The sequence below is a fragment of the Periplaneta americana genome, chromosome 14 (genome assembly GCF_040183065.1).
Source record: "Periplaneta americana isolate PAMFEO1 chromosome 14, P.americana_PAMFEO1_priV1, whole genome shotgun sequence".
NCBI lineage: Eukaryota > Metazoa > Arthropoda > Insecta > Blattodea > Blattidae > Periplaneta > Periplaneta americana.
Window position 1 is genome coordinate 143,254,759 of NC_091130.1, and position 14,912 is coordinate 143,269,670.

General features: G+C 35.9%; 1 protein-coding gene across 4 annotated transcripts in view; it reads left to right on the forward strand.

Moving 5' to 3' along the window:
* Nucleotides 1-3,208: 3,208 nt before the first annotated feature.
* The window catches only part of LOC138713787 (uncharacterized), a 246,950-nt gene continuing 235,246 nt past the window's right edge, over nt 3,209-14,912 (forward strand). For 3 of the 4 annotated variants that reach the window (XR_011335989.1, XM_069846204.1, XM_069846206.1), the window contains exon 1: nt 3,209-3,322. The gene's annotated coding sequence lies outside the window, so the exon portion shown is untranslated. The other variant, XM_069846205.1, reaches the window with a different exon arrangement.

The window sequence follows — 14,912 nt, forward strand, 5'->3', positions numbered from 1 at the left end:
ATTATATCAACATAACGCACATATTTACTTCGTAGTTGACACATGTTGACTTATAAAATACTTTTTTTCGTGATTAACTGTCTTTTCACAAACCTTACATAACAAAACTGTTCCATCGGTTGAAAACACATGGGCACCAAATTCACTAACGTAAGCATGAAGTTTACTTTTCAATGGTTTACTGAATTTACGCATTCTATTCTATAAGTTCCGTCGCTCTTATTTCCGGCAGCCAATCACGTTGCAGGTCAGCTATATTTAAATGTGTGCGTCTTGTGATTCGCTGATGATGAAGTTATGCACTTCCTAAGGCTCGATAAATACTTAATATAATCGCCCGCCATTTTGGCTCTTTAGTTGGCGTTCGCAGAAAGCACACGAGGACGTTATTTGCCGCTCAATTATTTGCTGAATTACAGTGAGTTTGATTCATTATCATAGGAGCTACGACACGATAATGTTTAACAATCCGGCAAATAGATTCCTTTTCTGGTAGCTCGGCAACGAAAGAACAAAAATGGCGAACGATACTACCTACCTAGAATTTATAGAGCCTTCACTTCCTAAGACTTAAGCAAAGAGGAGGAGTCACGCCGGGAATAACAGCGCCGCGACTGTAGCTAACCGATCTTATACCTTCTGTCACCTGACAATAACTGACTGTTCCTCACTCAAATTTCTTTCTCCTACAATAATAAACACGTGTAGCACAAAATTGTAACGGTAAGATTTGAAAATATGAAAGCAAACAATTGGAAATGCTACTGACAACTTCTATGAGAACGAGCTTAATATTTAAAATTATAAAGCTGATTGTTGGTATCGTGAAGACATGACAATATTATATTTGTAACTGTGGATTGTCGATCATTATTCATATAACACCAATAGTATTAAAGCACGATTATTAGCAGATTAAGCACCGAAATAAATTACTTTTATTTACTATTATTAGTAAAGTTAGTCATTGTTTCAAATATTTAAATTTCATACACATTACATTACAATTAATTAGAAAATTGCAAATAAACAAGAAATATTGCTTTAAAATGACTAAAAAGGCATTTATTAGTAAGAAACACCTTAAAAAGGCAAAATAAAAATTGGCTCTATCACTTTGATTTACTCCAAATCACATTTATATCTATGCAAATAATGATTAACTTCGACCCAGTAAAAAAGGCATTTTGCCAAACATCCGGGCTCTACTCATAAGAAATGAGACATGACGCGAACTAATATTTTAGAGTAGACAATGACAATTAACTGGAATTAAAACAGGAAATAAGGCATATCTTATAAGTAAAATTACAAATGTTAATAGAATTCATGGTTAGGAGGTAAATTAATGTATTAATTTCCCTTTATTATCTACACTATCTAGCAATCTATAAGTGCCCTCATTTTTTTTCTGAACTTAAGGCAAAACTCTCTATTTCTTCCATCTAAGTCTCAGAAATCAATATTTAAAAAGTTGGAAGAAAATCGCATTGCAACAGTATTTATATGTATTTGTTATTGTTATTGAAAGTTATTTCTTCAGTGATTGTTAAAATTATTTTTTGCACGCTCGTGTTTTTTTTTTTTTTTTTGGCTGTATTTAAAATGATTATTGTTAGACTTTGGAAGTTAGAATTCCTACACAAAAACTTGTTCCTAGTGAAACCATTCTTCATAACCTAAACTTATACTGAAATACAGTAGACCTACTACATTGCATTTATTGTTACCATTACAGCGCAGGTTTGCGAGGGCTGGAATAATATTGCTCTTAAGCGGAGAGGATTTTTTTATTTTAACTTTTTTCCTATTTGGTGTAAAATATTAATTTTTTGTATGTAGAGAGCTCATAGCTGTGGCAACTCAACCAAATATAAATATTTTGAAAAAAAAAATGATTTGGGGGCCGAAATTTAAAAAAAATATACCCAATGCAGGATTGTACTAAAACTGATATATCTAAACCATTTTTAAAGATAGATTCAAACAGTTTTTTTACAATATATTTGCAAAAGCATGTTCTACAAACTGTCTGTAACAGAATTTTGATATTAGTCCCTACGTTTGTAAAATAAACAATTAAAATTTAATAACAATTTTCTGCTTTCCTTTCTTGCAAACAAATGGACATATTTTTAAAATGAAATCAATTAACAAAATTCGGTTACAGAGAAACGTTTCCTAATAGTCTAAAGAATGTGTTCTAAATTTCATGCAAGTATCTTTAATAGTTCAGAAATTATATCCATTTTTGTCTGGCAATGTAGCAAAAAAAAAAATGAAGTTACTGGAAACCGATAAAAGCGGGCGTGTGATTTAAAAATCCATAGCGCAGGAAGTTTACAAATGACGTCTCAACATCCGATAAGGGCACGAATACCCACAAAATGTTATGCAATGCATTCCACACATATCAAAGGGTATTTTAAAGAAAAAAAAAATTAATATAATTTACCGGAAACAACAATAAAAGTGGGCGAGTGATTTAAAAATCCATAAGGCAGGAAGTTTAAAAATGGCGACTCAACATCCGATAAGGGCACAAATACCCACAAAATGTTATGCTATGCATTCCAAACATGTCACAGAGTATTTTAAAGAAAAAAATTTTTTTTTTTTAAATTTACTCATTTTTCACCAAAAAATACCATCCTCTCCTCTTAATAGGTTGAGGGAAAACCTCTAAAAAAACTCGAATCAAATGACTTGTCTCAACCAGGATTTGAACCCGAGCCCACTCGTTTCACGGTCATACATGCTAACCGTTACTCCATAGCTGTGGACGCCCTTAACTCTGTCTTCATAAAAATTTACAATAAAACATATAGGGAAGATAGTATTTTACAAACAATTGATTTCCCATGTTAGATCCGTATGTTTATTACGTACTTCAATTTCTAAAGTATATGCACATGCAATAAATTGCGAAATGAGGGAAAGTCAGAGGCCCTCCTAATAAGATTTACGGGGGCTGTGGGGAGCTATGGCAACACCAAGGCCTTCTGCAATCATTCTGATTTGTGTATTGAGAGATACGGAGAAAATCATGGGGTAAAGTATTGTGTTCCTGAAATTAGATAGAAAAATTATAGTGTGTAGTACTAAATTGAATACTGAAGTGTAACAAGAAACGCCCTGTGTCATTTGTGCAGCAAAAAGAAGAAACGCAGCGGCCGGACAACTCGATTCGCTCTGCCCTCCACCCACGTCGAGTTGCGCTCGACATATCGAAGGGACTGGAGCTGCTGGCTGCAGCGACTGGGCCCGCCAGTAGTGGAGTAAGACCCCGTAGTGGCGCGTGCGAGCTCCGAGGCTCTGACAGGTGAGTGAGCGAATGCTACTCTACTTAACCTAAAAGTGACGGACGGGATTTCTGTGTGTTATAACCAAGGGGACTTGTTTGAATACGTATTGCTATATTTTCAGCACTCATTATTCATAATTCTACGTCATTTTGACAAGACATTCAGGTTTGTGTGATTTACTTGTTGATTTTAGTGTGATATACTTCAAATATTCATTCTTTTTTGGAAGATCGTATTATTTTCTCATACTTTTCGATGTTGTCGTAAGTTCACAGTACCATACGTTGCATGATTGCTATACAAACAAATGAAAAACAGTGTTATAATGATTGTGCAGTTAAATAAAATGATCACAAAAGAACGTTTATTTAGTTCGTTAGTTTATCATTGTCGTGAGCATTATAACAATATTATAGGCGTACACACCACACATACAAACAAGGTGTTGCAAAAGTAACGCTTAATTGTAATTAAAATTGAATGTGGGGATTTTGGATATAAAACTGAGACACTTCAAATCTTGTATTTAGAAAATAATATTTTTATCGAAACAAAATATTTTTGCGGCTATTGTTGTGCGAGATAATTCATCTAGAACATTTTTGAACGGCACCCAACAATTTTTTAATTTCATCTGAAAGAACATATTATTTTCTATGTGGTATTTCATTTGCTTTGTACAGAAGAACTATGGTTATGGTTACTATGGCAACAGTTTTATTGTTGATATATTTTATTAGTTCCTGTGTTATGGAAGCTGTTTTATTGATGAAACAGACATAAAACAAGATATTCTTAACAGAAAACTAGAGAATTGAGATTCTGTTGATAGGACTTGGTGACAGAAGACGTACACAACAAGAGGTACGCATATTTTTAACGAAACTCGTTCAAATCGGCCACTTATTTGTCAATCAACTGTGACTAGAACAGAAGCAAAATTCAGAGAACATGGACATGTGAGAGATATAAAAAGATAATTTTTTTTTGTTGAATGTATCTTGTTTTTTTGTTTATTTCATCAATAAAACAGTTCTCAAAACACAGGGACTAATAAAATATATGAACAATAAAATTGTTATCATAGTGCTTCTATACATAACAAATGAAATGTTAAATAACAAATATGCCCTCAGATGATATTAAAAACACGCCACCAGCGTAGCTTAGTCGGTAGCGAGTTTGCCTGCTGATCCGGAGTTGCGCTTGGGCGTGAGTTCTATTCCCGCGTGGACTGATTACACGGTTGGAGTTTTTTCCGAGGTTTTCCCAAACAGCCCACACCTGTGGAGTAACGGTTAGCGCGTCTAGGCGTGAAACCAGGTGGCACGGGTTCGATTCCCGGTCGGGGAAAATTACCTGGTTGAGGTTTTTTTCCGGGGTTTTCCCTCAACCCAATATGAGCAAATGCTGGGTAAATTTCGATGCTGGACCCCGGACTCATTTCACCGGTATAATCATCTTCATCTCATTCAGACGCTAAATAACCTAAGATGTTGATAAAGTGTCGTAAAATAACCTACTAAAAAATTCCCCAAGCGTAAGGTGAATGCTAAGTAATCTCTAGCGAATCCTCGGCCTCCTCTCGCTATCGCCAATTCTACCGACGCTAAATAACCCAGTAGTTGATACAGCATCGTCAAATAACCAAGTAAAAATTATATTAAAAAACTATAGATGTCATTTAGAACTGTTGTCGATGATATTATAACTGGCACATCAGTAGTCGCAAACATATTTTGTTTCGATAAAAAGAACCCTTTCTAAATACAAGATTTGAAGTGTCCTTGTGTATTTGTCGTGGTTCTTGTCCTGGCCTTATCGTGGTCCTTGTTATCGTAGTCACTGTCCTAAATTTGTCACTACAAAATAATTTTGGTTTCCCTACTTGGCAGGTGAATCTTGTGTCACATGGCAGATACCTAAAAGCATTCTTACCTCTCTCAAATTATAGATAGATAGATAGATAGATAGATAGATAGATAGATAGATAGATAGATAGATAGATAGATAGATAGATAGATAGATAGATAGATAGATAGATAGATAGATAGATAGATAGATAGATAGATAGATAGATAGATAGATAGGTAGGTAGGTAGGTAGGTAGGTAGGTAGGTAGGTAGGTAGGTAGGTAGGTAGGTAGGTAGGTAGGTAGGTAGGTAGGTAGGTAGGTAGGTAGGTAGGTAGGTAGGTAGGTAGATATCCAGACAGACAGACAGACGACAGATTTATTCGTTCCATAATATTCTTACATTTGCTTTATAGCATAGGATAAAGAACATGTCTAATTCTTACGTTTAACAATAAAATGCAATACATATAAAATGCAAACATGAAATATGTACAGAATTAATACCTTAATAACAATAATATTTTGTACCATGTAATATGTTTACCATTTAATAGTATTATAATATTTACACAGTACTGTGAAATGTCAAGAATTCATCTACAGAATAGAAAGTGTGAGATATTAAGTAATTTTTTAGTTTTGTCTTAAATAATGCAGGGTTTTGGCTATGATTCTTAATGTCTTCAGGAAGACTATTGAACATTTTTATCGCCATGTAACGTATTCCCCTTTGAAAGCATGATAAATTTGATAATGGCGTATGAAAATCATTCCTTCTGCGGGTATTTATACTATGTATGGCTGAGTTAGTTGGAAAATTTTCTTTATTACATAAGAGGAAATTTATTGTAGAGTATATGTATTGATTTGTTGAGGTTAGAATCTCTGATTTTTTTTTTTTTTTAATAATGTACATGATTCTCTAGCCTTTGCTCCAACTATTATTCTAATGGCTCTTTCTTCTAATAAGAATATATTTTTACTATCTGCAGAATTTCCTCAAAATATTATTCCGTAGGACATAATGGAATGAAAATATGCAAAATATATTGTCTTTAAGATACTGCTGTTTAGAAATTGTTGTACCGACCTAATTGCGAAGCATACTGAGCTAAGTTTCGGGGTTATTTCTTTGATATGATTTTTCCAATTTGTTGTATTATTAATATGCAAACCAAGAAATTTGGTTGTTGATGTTTCTAGTAGAGGTATATTGTTGATAGTATTTGAATGTGGCAAAGTTATTGTCTGTAGTTATGACACTTGTGTCATCTGCAAATAGTATAGGATAACCTATTCCTTTTATTATGGGACCAAGGTCATTTATAAAAATTAGAAAAAGAAGAGGGCCTAATATAGATCCTTGTGGGACCCCTGTATGAACATTTCCCCATGTCGAAGTAGATTTAAAGGAGTTATTAAATGCGCTGATTTCAACTTTTTGTTTTCTGTTTAGGAGATATGACTCAAACCACTGATATGCCATAGTATTCTAATAATCAAACTGTTAATTATTGATACCTCAATATGACGTTGGGTTGTGTTAGCTTTAGTTACGTTAAACAGCCTTGGGTTTTCTGTAACACGCGACACTGAAGGTTTTTTTTTTTTTTTGACGAAAAAAGTGTTGTTGTTTTTTCATTGCCTTGCATCTAGCAATGAAGCCATTAGCATTCGTGCTCTCCAATACTTCTGGGCTACAGTGTCTTCTGCAGATAGTGCATTGCAGGTCTTCAAGTGGCTCTCGTTCATGTCCTCTTGACTGTTGTACTGGGGACACACTGGTGAATTTAGAATTGTAATAATAAGTGTAAAAATTGTCTAATTTTCAGAGGGAAGGTATTTTGGAATGTGGAGAATCCATATAGGACATTAGTTGACTTTAAAACTTATTAGAAAACCGGTAAAAATGGGAACGAATTTATCGTTGTAGGTAACCTAAAAGTGATTATTTAACTCGTGAAATAAAGATGTACCGGGACATCACTTTATTTTTACTTGCATTCTTATTGTACCTGTGTTTCTGAATGTACTTGACTCCCACCCCTTTCACTAACGTTCTTGCTCCCGTCAGCCACACAAACTTAAGGCCGCTGTTGTATTCGAAGTCTGGTAGCAATGAAGTAAAGAGTACAAAGTATAGTATGTTTCAGAAATATGGTTGCGTTTTCCATAGAAGAAAGAGCCTATATTATTGAAGCTTATTTCCAGGGGCAGGTATTTATGGAGATTAATTTTATCATTTGTGTTTTTTAATATTGGTGTCGGCGGAGATTGTTGTACTCTTGTTTTACATTAATGGACATTTTGGAAAATACAATTAGCCTATTTTGAAATTGGAGTATTAATTCAGAATGAATATTACTTTCCAAGTAATTAACATTAAAGGTTCGTTGGATTCTGGTAAAGGTGCGGTATGGCCAATAGACAATATTTGTTGGATTGAGACTGTATTTAACACACATTCATTAAAAAGGAAAAAAAAAACTTGCAGCCCTCAAATTAATACTTTCAAATTATTAGTGAAATGTTGAATTCTCCATCTTTTGAGTTCACTAATGTAATCAGAACACCTGGAATACCATGTAATGTAGCCTACTTGATTGAATGTGAAACAAATGAAAGTAAAAAAATAGTCCGAAAAAAACTCAGAATATGAAATTCGCTATAAAACGACACAATTATAGTAATTCGCTATATTAGAACTTTATTTCGCGATTTGTCGTGATTGTTTTATCCCCATATTATTAATCAGAATCACTTAATTCGTAAAGATTAGTAAAAATCTATTGTATATCTATTATGTCGTGATTTTCGCCATCTCCATAAACACCTGGCCCTGCTTTTTTCACACAGGTACGGTGTGTAGCATGACTGAATAACTTTATCTGTGTGGACTGAGCAGAAGTGAAGATTAGAGTTACCGGAATTACGGTAATATACTGAATAAAGTAGCCATTATGTAATGAATAAAACCACCTGAAGAGATGAGTTTGTGAAAAAAAATGTTACTACTCTACTGTATTTTGTTAAATTACCGTAAAAGTAATGATCAAACTGAAAAACCTAATATCGTATTTCCCTGTGACATAAATGGATAGACTACTTTTCTCTCCTCCTATAGCTAGTAAAATGATTTGTTTACGTATTGCACTAGTAACACCAAACTCCTGTAAATGGAAGGGGGTAATAGTTTTTCCGAGTATAGCCAGGTTAATATTAAAAATGTTGGTAAAAATAAAGTGATGTCCCTGTAGAATACTTCAAAATTAACGAGAAACTCTCATTTCACTCTACTTGGCATATGCAAGGCATATTAAAAGCCTAGGTTAGACGAGCGCTGAGATAGTTCCCTTCCCGCTTCGCTTTCACACCTTCAGCTGTTTTCTCTAGTGCGTGTTCAGTTCAAAGTGTGTCCTGGCTCGCTGTATGCCATCATGTGGCTAGCCGATGAGCCTAGAGAATTCAATCTTCCTTCATTCCCGCAGAGGCGTATTACCTATGTGCCAGAGAAGTTGCCTGGCAAGTACGGCGTTCATTCTGAAGAGTACTTACCGATACGTACGGTAACTGCAGTAGTGGCAGGAATGTGAACTGTTTGGAAACACGTACTGTGGTGAGTTTTTTTCTCACTGTCGGGATATGGGGAGAGAGTTAAGACGATTACTTACGTACAGTGTTTGTTGACATTAACTTGGACGGTCAACATGGACACGGAGCATTTGATATGTGTTGTGGAATGTTGCCGTACACAACCGATGATAACAAATATCCTGAGTACGACTTGCCTGCGCAAAACAGTTCGAAAGAGGTTATGATAGCACACAGATCGTATAGACCGCCATCTGTTGCTACGACGTTCAAGTTATATCGTACATGTTCTCAAGTTCAGATTGAACGCCTTGATTAATAGGCAACTTCTCTGACATAAAAACTGAAACTCGCTTCAAATCGCTGACTCACAACAGTGACGTCATGACACATTTTGAAATGAACACCCAGTATAATACCAACATACATTTGGTGACATTACGAAAGTTTCACGCTAGTGTACACTCAGACTATGCCTTGCATATAGGAATCTGTGACATGTTAGGTTAGATTAGGCCTTTGTATGTCTTATATATACGAATATGTGACAGGTTAGGTTAGGTTACTTTAGGCTTTTATGCCGTGCATATACGAATCTCTGCAGAAGTTTCAAAGTCTAGTGATTTTTTTTATTATTAGAGGAGAAAAATTCGCTCCGGCGCTGGGGATCGAACCCGGGTCTAACCATTGAGCTACACCGAAGTTCAATCCCCAGCACCAGATCGAATCCCTCTCCTCTAGTGTTTTTCCCATTGTGGCCTGACTCCAAGTTCGACATATATGTTGACATATATTAACAGTCTTACTAATAAACCGTGTATAGCTTTTATACTAGACTTACGCAGAGTTGAGACAGAAAACTTACTAATAAACCATGCAGAAGCGATGGACGTATAAACAGCCTGTAATTATACAATGGGAATTGCTTTGCAGTAGTTATATACACGAAATCCCTTGTTTAAGCGTTGTATATAGAGAAAAAATGGCCGCCCCTCTAACAGCTGTTCGTATCGACTGTCATTCTATGATGATGGTTGCCTAGTAACCAAAGAGCACAGAATAATATTACTGTAGCTTGTACTCTTTGACCAAAATATAGTATGGTAATCGATTAGAGCCAGTTGTACTATCGATACTTAACACGCCACACTAGAGCTCTCTACCGGATACAATAGAGAACCTCAGATATTCTATTATCTTTCGTAACGAAGTAATGACGAAACTATGACGTAGCTGTGTAACAGTTGTACTGTTATACGCGACGTATGTAGTGATTATTAATAAGGAATTTACACACGACGTATAAATAAGCTACTCATTGTATAAGTATAAGACAGTTAAACGTCTGTATATAGAGTTTTTATTAGTAAGACCGTAAGTCAATTGCCGCAGTAATTATATTTTAGTTCCTATTTTATTTTACTTATTTATTTATATTATTATTATTATTTATTTTAATATTATATCTGAACTGCGACCGAGCACGAGCGCTGCTCATTCGATCTCAAATTTTGTTAATACTACTGTATCTTCTTTCTATATTGCTTGTATTATCTTAGTTGTATTTCTCTTTGTTTTGTTTTGTAATTATATTTCTTTATTCTGTATATTTTGTAATTATATTTCTTTATTCTGTATATTTGAATTTAAATAAATAAATAAATAAATAAATAAATAAAAATAATTATATAAGGAGCGCACTCAATTGAGTGATTTGGTGGCCGGGATTCCACAGTAATATGCGTTGTTGGGCAAAGAATCTACTGTGATATGATAGGTTTATGTTTATCGATTCTGCGCGCATGCCTGGATCTGGTCGCTCTCACTCTCTCCACTACGCTCCTCGATTTACCATTCTGTCGGATTACAATATAACGACACTCACAACGTTACAATGTGTGAATTGTCTATAGGTTTCTGTATGGTGTGTACAGTATGAATATTAATATTGCAGTTTTAAGTTCCGCAAAGTTTCAGTAACTCTTGAGCTACTTAAATCAGTTATCGATCGTCGAGATGCGGGCGTGTGTGGCGTCAGGTGTGTCGAGGAACGTTAATGGGTTTATTAATGAAACGTGCAACTTCGTTCCCGAATTGTTTTCAAACTTTTACGTTGCTGAAAGAAACGGCGGGTAGATCAGTTGAGAGCATCTGGCTACGGACTGCAAGGTTCAGGGTTTAATCTTAGGATTTTCACATCTCCAAGCATTTGGCGACAGACTGGAAGGTTCAGGGTTCAGTCTCAGAATTTTATCATCTCCAAGCAATTGGCTACGGACTGGAAGGTTCAGGATTCAATCTCTTGCTTTTTCTCATCTCCAAGCAATTGGCTATGGACTGGAAAGTTCAGGGTTCAGTCTCAGGATTTTCTCATCTCCAAGCAATTGACTACGGACTTGAAGGTTCAGGGTTCAATTCCAGAATTTTTTCATCTTCAAGCAATTGGCTACGGACTGGAAGGTTCAGGGTTCAATCTCAGGATTTTCTCATCTCCAAGCAATTGACTACGAACTGGAAGGTTCAGGATTCAATCTCAGGATTTTCTCATCTCCAAGCAATTCACTACGGACTGGAAGGTTCAGGGTTCAATCCCAGGATTTTCTCATCTCCAAGCAATTGACTACGAATTGGAAGTTTCAGAGTTCAATATCAGAATTTTCTCGTCTCCAAGCAATTGACTACAGACTGAAAGGTTCAGGGTTCAATCTCAGGATTTTCTCATCTCCAACCAATTGACTACCAACTGGAAGGCTCAGGGTTATCCACAGAATAATGCCCCCTTTTTCTATTTAAAACTTCCTTGGCCCTTGCTATTCTCCCTTTGACTTCCTGGCAGCAGCTCATGTTACTGCTTATAATATATCTCAAGTATTTGAAGCTGTCCACTTCGTTTACTGTACTGCCTCATTTAGAATTCTCAAGTTTACACTCTTTATTTTCTTTCTATGACCATAGTCATTTCTTCTTCTTCTTCCTCTTATATTATTATTATTATTATTATTATTATTATTATTATTATTATTATTATTATTATTATTATTATATTAATATTAATACAAACGATTAGGGAAAACACGGAAATTTTACTTGAAGCAAGTAAAGAGATAGGTTGGAAGTAAATCCCGAAAAGACAAAGTATATGATTATGTCTCGTGACCAGAATATTGTACGAAATGGAAATATAAAAATTGGAAATTTATCCTTTGAAGAGGCGGAAAAATTCAAATACCTGGGAGCAACAGTACCAAATATAAATGATACTCGGGAGGAAATTAAACACAGAATAAATATGGGAAATGCCTGTTATTATTCGGTTGAGAAGCTTTTATCATCCAGTCTGCTATCAAAAAATCTGAAAGTTAGAATTTATAAAACAGTTATATTACCGGTTGTTCTGTATGGTTGTGAAACTTGGACTCTCACTTTGAGAGAGGAACAGAGATTAAGGGTTTTTGAGAATAAGGTGCTTAGGAAAATATTTGGGAATATTATACTTACTTACTTACTTACTTACTTCATTGCCGCCCTCACATAAGCCCGCCATTGGTCCCTATCCTGAGCAAGATTAATCCAGTCTCTACCATCATATCCCACCTCCCTCAAATCCATATTTGGGAATATTATAGAATTATTAATTTGCCCTACAGAATAATATCTGTAATATTGACAATTAATATTTGAGGAGAAAAATCCCCGGCGCCGGGTAGAATTTTTCTCCTCAAAAAAAAAAATAAAAATATATATATTAAAATATTTGGGGCTAAGAGGGATGAAGTTGCAGGATAATGGAGAAAGTTACACAACACAGAAATGCACGCATTGTATTCTTCACCTGACATAATTAGGAACATTAAATCCAGGCGTTTGAGATGGGCAGGGCATGTAGCACGTATGGGAGAATCCAGAAATGCATATAGAGTGTTAGTTGGGAGGCCGAGACGTAGATGGGAAGATAATATTAAAATGGATTTGAGGGAGGTGGGATATGATGATAGAGACTGGATTAATCTTTCTCAGGATAGGGACCAATGGCGGGCTTATGTGAGGGCGGCAATGAACCTCCGGGTTCTTTAAAAGCCAGTGAGTAAGTATTATTATTATTATTATTATTATTATTATTATTATTATTATTATTAGATTCATAATAATAAACATTCCGCGAAACGCTCTGGTACTGATTTATTTGTGTCATCTCTACATATCCCTCCGCCGGTACCTTTCTGGCATTTCACATAATATATCCATTTCATAAATATCTATACCTGTTTAAATTTTGTGATAATTCACCGGGCCCGACGAAACTTGAAGTCGCTAAGGGCCGTATTCATAGACATTTTTAGCGCGGGCTTTCGGTGGATTATCAGCTTTTTTCGTATTCATAAACCAGTGTCAGCGATAGGATACGATTTGAATTCTGTACTAGTAACCAGTGGATAGCCGGGGCTAGCTTAGTACGCTCGTAGCGCGTGCTGCGAAATGTCTATGAATACCACCCTATAATTTCACTGCCATACTATGTTCAACGCACTGCCTCCAACTTCATAAACGTGGATTCTGTACCCATTTGTGGACCGGACTTGCATTGCGCACCTGTGAAATACCAGTTTAATGACATTGCACTGGTGTTGGATGTAACAGGACATAATTCCACATGACGTAAGAGCCGAAGTCCTACATGCCGGAGTAAGTGGGACCAGTCACACAGGTGGCTGAGTGTACAACAATCGGGGTGATTACGTCATTGCCGCGGTGTTAGCTGGCCTGTGTGCTTGCCTATCAGTGATTTATGTCCGCATAGCACGGAAGTGATTTGTCTATTCAAACGGAAAGTCAATATTGAACCATTGATTGTAGTCCGTTCAGACATGTTGGAGTGAGACAGAATATGTTCCGGCAGGACAGAGATGACAGGGAACTGTAGACTACAGCGTACTTCGTAAGAGGCGATTGATTGCTTAATGAATATGGGAGAAGTTTTTATTTTTCTGGATCTATAGTCCCGTCGCTCTAATTTCCGGCAGCCAATCGCGTTGAAGGTCTTTTACATTTAAACGTGTGAGTCTTGTGATTCGCTGAGGAAGACGTTATTCATTTCTTAAGGCTCGATAAATACTTACAGTCTTACTAATAAACCGTGTATAGTTTTTATACGAGACTTATGCAGAGTTGAGACAGAAAACGTTACTAATAAACCGTGAATTAGCTATGGGCGTATAAACAGGCTGTAACTATACAATGGGAATTGCTTTGCAGTAGTTATATACACGAAACCCCTTGTTTAAGTGTTGTATATAGGGAAAAAAATGGCCGCCCTTTAACAGCTGTTCGTATCGACTGTCATTTTATGATGATGTTTACCTTGTAACCACAGAAGAACAAACCAAAGATCATAGAATTATTAGAATAATATTGCTGTAGCTTGTACTCTTTGACCAAAATGTAGTGTGGTAATCGATTAGAACCAGTTGTAATATCGATATTTAACACGCCACACTAGAGCGCTCTACCGGATGCAGTAGAGAACCTCAGATATTCTATTACCTTTCGTAACGAAGTAATGACGAAACTATGACGTAGCTGTGTAACAGTTACACTGTTATACACGACGTATGTAGTGATTATTAGTAAGGAATTTACACACCACTTATCAACGAGCTACTCATTGTATAAGTATAAGACAGTTAAACGTCTGTACATAGAGTTTTTATTAGTAAGACCGTTAATGTAATCGCCCGCCATTTTGGCTCTTTCGTTGGCGTTCGCAGAAAGCACACAAAGACGTTATTTGCCGCTCAATTATTTGCTGAATTACATTGCGTTTGATTTATTATCATAGGAGCTACGAGATGATAATGTTTAACGGTGTGGCAAATAGATTCCTCATATGGTAGCTCGGGAACGAAAGAACTTAAATGGCGAACGATACTACCTACCTAGTCTATATAGAGCCTTCACTTCCTAAGACGTAAGCAAAGAGGAGGAGTCACGCCGGGAATAACAGCGTCGCGACTATAGTACACACATTCCGGTTCTCCTGAAATTACATCCCCTACAGCATTCTGAAATACCAATTACACAAATTAACTGTGAGCTAGAACTGTCTTACCGATACGTCATCAGCTTTATGGGTTCAAGGAAAATTTGTGACTTCGCTACACATC